Raw genomic sequence first — 9,008 nt, 5'->3', positions numbered from 1 at the left:
GAGAACTTGGAATATAAAAATGATGGTACAGACCTGGGTGACAGTAGAGATGAAGAAATATAGGAAAGGCTATCTCAGAGAGAGAACCCTCCAGAGAAAGGGGAGATGAGTGTCAAACATTTTGTGGCATCTAAATGGTTCCAGATTGCTTTAGGGTTTTGAACATTTCCTTGAGAACCCTTGCTCTTCAGAAATCCCCAGTCAGAAAGCAAGCTGCTGGCCCCTTCATGTCTTCTAGGCCCTCTATCCTTTCTTGGGTGAGCTTGCCCTTTAGGTCCCGCATGTGGGTGCTGACCTGTAGCTGGAGATGTAGCACCCCTACATCTACATGAGTGGGAGCCTCGGGCTAATGAAGCCAAGGTGGTCTGCAACTCTTAAAAAAGTCACCCAAAGGATTGCGCCCTGGCCTTAGACAGATGTTTGTAAAAGGAAGGTAGCTGGCCAGGAGGGGGGGACACTCCTGAGAACAGGTGGAATGGTGCAAATCTCTCACCATGCCTAGAGAAAGAATCAGAGGTGCCAGAGGAAGGAAGTTCTAGAAAATGAGAAGAATGGTCCAGTCCATATCATACAAATACGAGAGAAGGCACATACTGGAAGGGTATTTACTCACAAGAGCAAGATTTTCATGTCCAGTTTGAGCTTCTCCCTAGCCAGCAAACTGCATCACCTTTGTGATTTCTGTTAAATCTTCCCTGCTAAATAAAAAAACAGCCAAACCTTAGTATGAGGGGTTTTCAATGGGAGCACAGAATATTTAACAAACCCATATACCCAACCCCAATAAAGTCAGTCCAAGACCAAACCTGATTCCTCTATATTCCCATCTACTCTGCCTTCCTATTATTATTATTTTTTTAAATTTTTAAATTGTTTAAAAAGATTTCATTTATTGGGGCGCCTGGGTGGCTCAGGAGGTTAAGCCACTGCTTTCAGCTCAGGTCATGAACTCAGGGTTCTGGGATGGAGCCCCACATAGGGCGCTCTGTTCAGCGGGGAGCCTGCTTCCTCCTCTCTCTCTCTCCGCCTGCTGCTCTGTCTACTTGTAATCTCTCTCTCTCTCTCTATCAAATAAATAAATAATTAAAATCTTAAAAAAAAAAAAAGGATTTCATTTATTTATTTGACAGAGATCACAAACAGGCAGGGGCTGGGGGGCGGGAACCAGGTTCCCTTCTGAGCAGAGAGCCCAATGTGGGGCTCGATCCCAGGACCCTGAGATCATGACCTGAGCAGAAGGCAGAGGCTTTAACCCACTGAGCCACCCAGGCACTCCTGCCTTCCTATTATTCTAAAGCAAGTCCCAGGCATAATATTTGGTTGCCCATAAGTAATTTAACTACCATCACCTAAAATATCAACAGTAATTCCCTAACACCATCAAATACCCGGTGTTCTGATTTCCAGTTTTCTTGTAAATGTCATAATTTTAAGTAATCCTTTGTATACATTTTTTGTGTTTTTAGTTTTGGTTTGTTTTTTTGTCCTGTAGTTTTCATAGTCTGAATTTTGCTGACAGCATCCCTGTGGTGTTGGCAATTTAAAAAACTCATTTCTTAAGATGCTGCCCTTCTTTCTGCCACTCCTTCTTGATCATTCTTTTGAGAGAACATTTTTGCTGTTGAAACCTCCTGGCCTGTGACCTCCTGGTAGGCAGGGGCCTCTCTTGTTTGGCTTTCGTCTCGGCCTCACAGCTACCAGTGGACAGCAGGTACCCTTGGTTTGTTAGATGAAACAAATGACTGGAAGAATTACACTCTTTCCTTTATGTCTCTGCCATGTACACCCTTGAACTCACCTTGCAGCATTGCATTTTGTACTACATGTATTTCTTTCTTTATTTGGGGGGGAAGATTTTATTTATTTATTTATTTGACAGAGAGTGAATGAGCACAAGTAGGGGGAGCAGCAGTCAGAGAGAGGGGGAGAAGCAGGCTCCCGACCGACCAGGGAGCCCGATATGGGGCTCGATCCCAGGACCCTGAGATCATGACCTAAGCCAAAAGCAGAGGCTTACCGCACTGAACCACCCAGGCGCCCCATATATATTTCTTTTCCACATGTGGTTAGTGTTTAAGGATAAGATCAGCCTCATGTTGGTTTACAAAGACAGACGTTCTCCCCACTGTCCTGTAATGAGGCTCAGCTCAGATCAAGATTCTGCGTTCCTGACGAGTTCAGAGGCAGCCTGACTTTTCATCCTTTGTGGTTCTGGAATGTATGGTGGTGCTTTTTAGTCTCCTTACTCATGTTTTTAAAAATGTCTAGTTTTTAACGAAAGGAAGCCTTTCCAGACTTTTCCTTGGGTATTGGGAAGATATTTATTTTAATTTCAGAATAAAGATTTCCTTTAGATCATTCTCTCTCCCGCCCACACCTCCATAGTTTCCTTGGGGGTAGGAGTGGAGGTGGTACAAATTTATGTACGGGAGAAACTTAACATTCTATAAATAAGAGCTTGCTTGGGGAATGAAAGAAGAGCCCTAGCAAGTAAATCTCTATCCCTCTTGTTAAATTAAATTGGAGCATATGCTTATTTCACATAGTTCAGCATGGGAAGTATTATCTTTTCACGTGTTTGCAGGTTAGATCAAGTTTTCACCTAGAGAACCTAAAGGAGTAAATAAATTAATATTGATCGCCTAGGAGGTTATTAGTGAACTGAATTTAATGTTTACTGACTTGATGACTTTTTGGATACAATAGTAACAGTTGTGACCACTTACTGAGTTGCAACAACATAATATAGTACACTATCTACAATATAGTGGAAATCAAGTCTCCCTTTGGCCAAATCTAGTCTTTTTCCCCAGAGGGCAACTACGGTTCCTGATATCTGACTATGTGCCAGGTGCTGTGAACCTGGCAGTTATTAGCAATTGTTATCATTTTATCACCAGTCTGAGCCTGTAAAAGAAGGCTACTGGTTATCCCTATCTTGTAAAGTAAACCAGGCTTGGTGGGTATCAGTGATTAGTCTAAGGCTCCGTGTTTAGTTGAGTGGCAGAATCAAAACCCCTGGCTAGCCAGAATGGGACCCCAGATTTCTTGCCCTTAGCCATGATCTCACTTTATGTAGAAGCACAAAAATATGACATATTAATCTCCTCAAGCAGTAAACTGTAGACTACCATTTGCTGAATTGTTTGGGCCAGTTTGGTGGTCTGACTTTCTTTCAAGAAATTAAAATTATATCGCTTACATGGTTTGTATGAAAAAGGGTAGGATATTGTTAACATTTTATAGGTAAGAGAATTAAGAAAAGAGACAATGGGGGGCGTCTGGCTGGCTCAATTAGTAGAATGTGTGACTCTTGATCTCAGAGTGCTGAATTTGAGTCCCACCTTGGGGGTAGAGTTTACTGAAAAAAAAAATAGATAAGTAAAACCTTAGTCTCTGTAACCAATTTAAAAGAAAAAAGAAGAGGGGCACCTGGGTGGCTTAGTAGGTTAAGCCTCTGCCTTCAGCTCAGGTCATGATCTCAGGGTCCTGGGATCAAGCCCAGCATCTGGCTCTCTGCTTAGCAAGGAGCCTGCTTCCTCCTCTCTCTCTCTCTGTCTGCCTCTCTGCCTACTTGTGATCTCTGTCAAATAAATAAATAAAATCTTTAAAAAATAAAAATAAAATGAAAAATAGAAAGTATGATATAGTGATATATATGCTTTTTTTTCTTAATGCATTAAATAAGATCAGTGGCAGGTATAATACCTAAGGTAATTTAGAAGTACAGATGAGTATAAGTGATATCTTGAGATATCGTAATAAGTAGAATGTGATATGAAAATTTCTAAGTTTTCTGCTGGTGAAATATTCATGGATACTACAGAGGCTACTGTGGTTTACTGCCTCCTCTCTCCCCCCCCCCATTCAAGTTCACAGACCTTCTGAGTTCTAGATGAACACTCCAGGTTAAGATTCTCTCCCTGGCAAGAGGACCTGAGCAGAAGAAAGAGTGTACTGGTTAACCTTTTATCCTGTGCCTGCTACTAACAGTTTTTTCTTGTCCAGATGCTACTCTATGGGAACACTTCAAAAAGTAAATTTATTAAAAACAAAACAAAACATTCATTTAAAGTATTTTAGGGGTGCCTGGGTGGCTCAGTCAGTTAACTGTCCAACTCTTGAGTTTTGCTCAGGTCACAGTCTCAAGATTGTGAGATCAAGCCCTGCATCAGGCTCTGCACTGAGTGTGGAGCCTACTTAAGATTCTCTCTCCCCTCCCCCTCCCTAAAATAAATAAATAAAAATTTAAAAATAACATATTTTTAATTTGAGGAGCACCTGGCTGGCTTAGTCAGGAGAGCATGTGACTCTTGATCTCAGGGTCATGCATTTGAACCCATGACGGAGAAAGAGATTACTTTGAAAAAATAAAGTAAATAAATACACATGGTTAAAATAATCAAACAAAATAAAACACTGTGTGCTGAAAAATGTCTCCTTTCTGTCCGAAATCGGCTGTCCCCTTCCCCAGTGGCAACCACTCTTCCCAGTTTCTTCTGAAGCCCTCCTGTTTCCACCAGTGGTCACCACCAGCAGAAACTGATGTCAGAAGAAGAGCTGATGAATTGCTAAGAGAGGGCTGGGGACGGGCTCAGTGAGGAACCAAGGGACACATGAAGTGAGGCACAGTCAGAAGAGTCACAGGGACAGCTCTGTGTGGGCTGCACTTGCTTCTGGATCCAGGGTCCCATTATCAGGCACCTGGAACTATCCTGCAGCCAGACTGGGAGTCTTCTGGTGCTGATGTGCTTTTGGGTCCCCCTTAATTGTCAAAGTTCTGAGCTAAAGCATCGTTAGCCACATACCAACAGCCATGGTCATGCAGAGGGAACATTCTATCCCCTCCAACTTCTTGGATTTTTGGATTTGGAGTCTGGGAGGTCAAAATGACAAATGTCCATTTACTCTCTTGAAAATATGTGTTTATAAATACACATACACACATATGGATAAATCTGCTTATTACCTTTTAAGTCTTTCGGTTTTATTTTTTAAAAAGATTTATCTATTTGAGAGAGAGAGAGCATGGTGGGGGAGGAACAGTAGGAAAGGGGGAAAAAGAATCTTAAGCAGACTCTGTGCTGAGCATGGAGCCTGAGGGAGGGCTCAATCTCATGCCCCTAAGATCATGACCTGAGGTGAAAGCAGGAATTGGATGCTTAACGACTGCACCAGGTGTCCTGACTTTTTAGTTCTTTTAAGTGCTGGTCTGCCCGTGGATTTTTTTTTTTTTGAAGGACCAAACAAGAGGCTCCTGGGTGGCTCAGTGGGTTAAAGCCTCTGCCTTCAGCTCAGGTCATGATCCCAGGGTCTTGGGATTGAGCCCTGCATCGGGCTCTCTACTCAGCAAGAAACCTGCTTCCCCTTCTTTCTCTCTGTCTCTGCCTGTCTCTCTGCCTACTTGTGATCTCTGTCTGTCAAATAAATAAATAAAATCTTAAAAAAGAAGAAAGAAAGACCAAACTATATATCTTGGGCATTCTGCAGTATCAGCACATATACCCATACTTTTTTCTACCCATAAATACAAAGAACAAACCGACAGATGCCAGAGGAGGGGGGTGGGGAATGGGCAACATGGGGGCAGGGGAGCGGGAGATACTGGCATCAGGTTTTGGAGTTCAGAATTCGTGGGGATAAAAGGTACAGCCTAGAGAATACAGCCAGTGGTTGTGCAATAACATTGTACGGGGACAGATGGCAGCTACACTGTGGCGAGCACAGCATAAGGTAGAGAGAAGTCCAATCAGTATGTTGTACACCTAAAACTAATGTAACACTGTGTGTCAACTCTACGCAAGGAAAACAAAAGTAAACAAACCTCTGCAACAATAGTGACTATTATATGAAAAACAAACAAAGCCTACTTTATTCTTTTTCCTGGTTCCATTGTATTCCATCATAGTGAAGGCAAGAATTTATTTCTCTGCTCACGAGAGGCTTCCAAGTCTAGCCTGGTGAGGCTGTGTTCCTGGCACGAGAAATGTGGTTTCTGTCTCGTTGTCCTCAGGCCAACACTGACTACAGTCTCTGGCCTGGGGTGCAGAAGGCTGATTCTGTAGCAGACTATGTTGGTGTCCTGCCCACTCCCGCTAGTCTTTAGCACTTCCTCCCAACCAGGCCTGATTTCCCACTGCCTTTCTTGCATTTGTTTGCCGGAGGGCTTTCTGGGATAACCAGGGTCGTCTTTGTCCGCCCGCCCTGCCTGTCTGAAGGGCTGGAGAAATACCTTCCCTTCCTCATCTCCCAGCTGCCCAGGGCCAAGGGCAAGAAGGACCAGAGCTGTCAGCCCTCAGCCAGCTCTCACACACCTCGGGGGGTAACTCTCACGCATCTGTTCGCCGGGGGCTCCTGGACTTCTCCAGGCCGATCAAACTCCAGCTCCCCTCAGTGGCTGACACCTCCCAGTCTCCCATCCCCATCCCGGCGAGGAGCGTTTCCTGGGATCACCTCGGAACAAACCATTGCACTTGAATCCTTATCTCAGGGTCTGTTTCTAGGGAAACCCAAATGAAAGCAGTGGTGATGGAGAAGGGGAGACAGGGAGAGAAATTCATTGGCTCATTAATTAATTCCTTCAATCATTATTGACTGAGGTCCACACTCAGAGGGAAGTGGAGAATGCAAATGTAGACAGGAGGGACAGATTCTTCCTTTCCAAGACACAGAAGCAAATGCTAAGACAAGTGGGCAGTAAGCATACCTTGTTTGAGGCACTGCTGTCCAATCCCCAGCTGGTCGGGAGGGGTTCTGTTAGGAAGAGCGCGCACGGAACAGGGAGGTACGGAACCCAGCATCTCGACGGCACTGACCTGGCCATACCTGTCATCTGTGGAGAGCCTGAAACATGCAGCAAGCTCTTAAGAGCTGAAGAAATGAACAGTAAAATCTTAGCTAACATTTATTTTTTTTTAAGATTTTATTTATTTATTTGACAGAGATCTCAAGTAGGCAGAGAGGCAGGCAGAGAGAGAGGGGGAAGCAGGCTTCCCGCTGAGCAGAGAGCCCGATGCGCAGCTCCCTGGGATCATGACCTGAGCCGAAGGCAGAGGCTTAACACACTGAGCCACCCAGGTGCCCCTTAGCTAACATTTATTGAGCACTTAGCATGTATGCTGGGCTTTTAGTACTTTGCATGTATTAACATATTGAATCTTGATGGTAACCCAGTGAGCTTAAAACCATAGGTAATGCTTAGGGGATTTTTCTGGTTATTTCTATTTTACTGATGAGAAAATTGCGGCCCAGTAATTTGCTCAAGGTCACATGGCTTAGTGATTACCGCCAAGTGTCTGAAATCTGGACCACATTCAGCCTGACTCTAGAACCTCTCTCTCTTTTTTCCCTTGACTATATTTTATTATTTCCTTGCTCTTGAGGTTATTTACATCTATGGCATCAAATCAGTCTGTGGCACCTCTTTTGGAAAGCTCAAAGGGCCGCTGGTCATCCTCCCTGACCGCAGGCATTTGTTACACAGAGCCCATGCCTGTCTGCTCCTGGGGGGCCTTTCACTTTCACACTGAATGTTCCGCCAACAAGCAGCTTCCCACTGATGGGGGAAAGGGGTCTCCTCAGAGACCACAGTGAAGGGGGACACCGGGTGGGGTCTGCCTTCTCTGGGTGTGAGGGAAGAGGGGGTGCCCCAGTCTCGCTCAGAGGCTTGGCCAGTCTCAGCCACCCTAGCTGGAAACCTGGGACCAGAACCCTGTGCTCTTGACTCCACCTCCTATTCTGTCCGGCTACTTCTGCGGCCCCAGCTTTCACCTTTAACATTTAACGGTGGAGGTGGGCGCTGAGCTCATATCCTCTGTCCCAATCGAAACTTTGTCCCTTCCCATCTCAGGATTACCTTTCTTTTATGTTTTGGGGAGAAGTGGACACTTCTTACGTATCCACTCCTGCCTGAGTCAGTCCCTGGTTCTGCCCCTGCCCTCAGTTCACCGTGTGGATGTCTCTTCTCTGGGACAGGTACTCCCTATTCCTTGTATTCTCCACAGGAATATTACCCCAATACTGTGTGCCTAGCAGCCTCACTGCAGGGGCAGATGGTGGTGACAGAGAGTAGGTTCAATGTGAGTTTGTTTACTTACAGTGGAAGAATGAAATCCAATTACAGGAGATGTTAAAAGTGAAAAAAACTGGGGCGCCTGGGTGGCTCAGTGGGTTAAAGCCTCTGCCTTCAGCTCAGGTCATGATCCCAGGGTCCTGGGATCAAGCCCCGCATCAGGCTCTCTGCTCAGCAGGGAGCCTGCTTCTCCCTCTCTCTCTGCCTGCTTCTCTGCCTACTTGTGATCTCTGTCTGTCAAATTAATAAATGAAATCTTTAAAAAAAAAAAGTGAAAAAAACTTAGTCTGAGACTCCCTAAAATATGATAACAGAATGGCAGACCGAGAGGGGAATAAGAAATGGATCAGAGATGGTTTTACTTGCTGTTACTGCAGAAGGAAACCCATTCCCTTGATTTGGAAAAACCCTCATCTACATTAATCTGTCCAGAATAATTTTTATCACAACTATTCTCTGAGTTTTGGAGACAAAGAGTTCTCTTCATCCTGCCAAAAATCATGTCACAGGAGTTCAGCATAGAGATTGGCATTTCATTAAAGTGACTTCGGCAAAGCTCAACTTTCCAAATACATTGTGACGTCAATTCGCTCCATAGAATTTGGGAGTCAAAATTCTTTATGTTTGACTCTTTTGCAGGGTACTTTGTGCTCAGAACGAAAATAATAGCACCGAGGAATGCCGTGGAGGAAACTGTTGTGTTCACAGGTCTGAGCTGGGAGGGGGGTGAGGGCTGGGGTACGGTTCAGCCATCCGGTTTATCATAATGTAGTGAGAGGAAAATTTGAAACCTCATCCCAGCTTCCACGTAAGCTGTAGCTGTCTTTGCATCAAATACCACCCCTATTTGCCTTCTCATGTTGCCTCTGATTTCCTGCTAAGTACATCCCCACATTTCCAGCACTTTCTCTGAAATCCGTACTCTCTTCCATTACGT

The sequence above is a fragment of the Mustela putorius genome, unplaced genomic scaffold, assembly GCF_011764305.1.
Source record: "Mustela putorius furo isolate JIRA1106 unplaced genomic scaffold, ASM1176430v1.1 tig00000095_pilon_pilon_pilon, whole genome shotgun sequence".
NCBI lineage: Eukaryota > Metazoa > Chordata > Mammalia > Carnivora > Mustelidae > Mustela > Mustela putorius.
Note: the sequence above shows the minus strand (reverse complement) of the source record.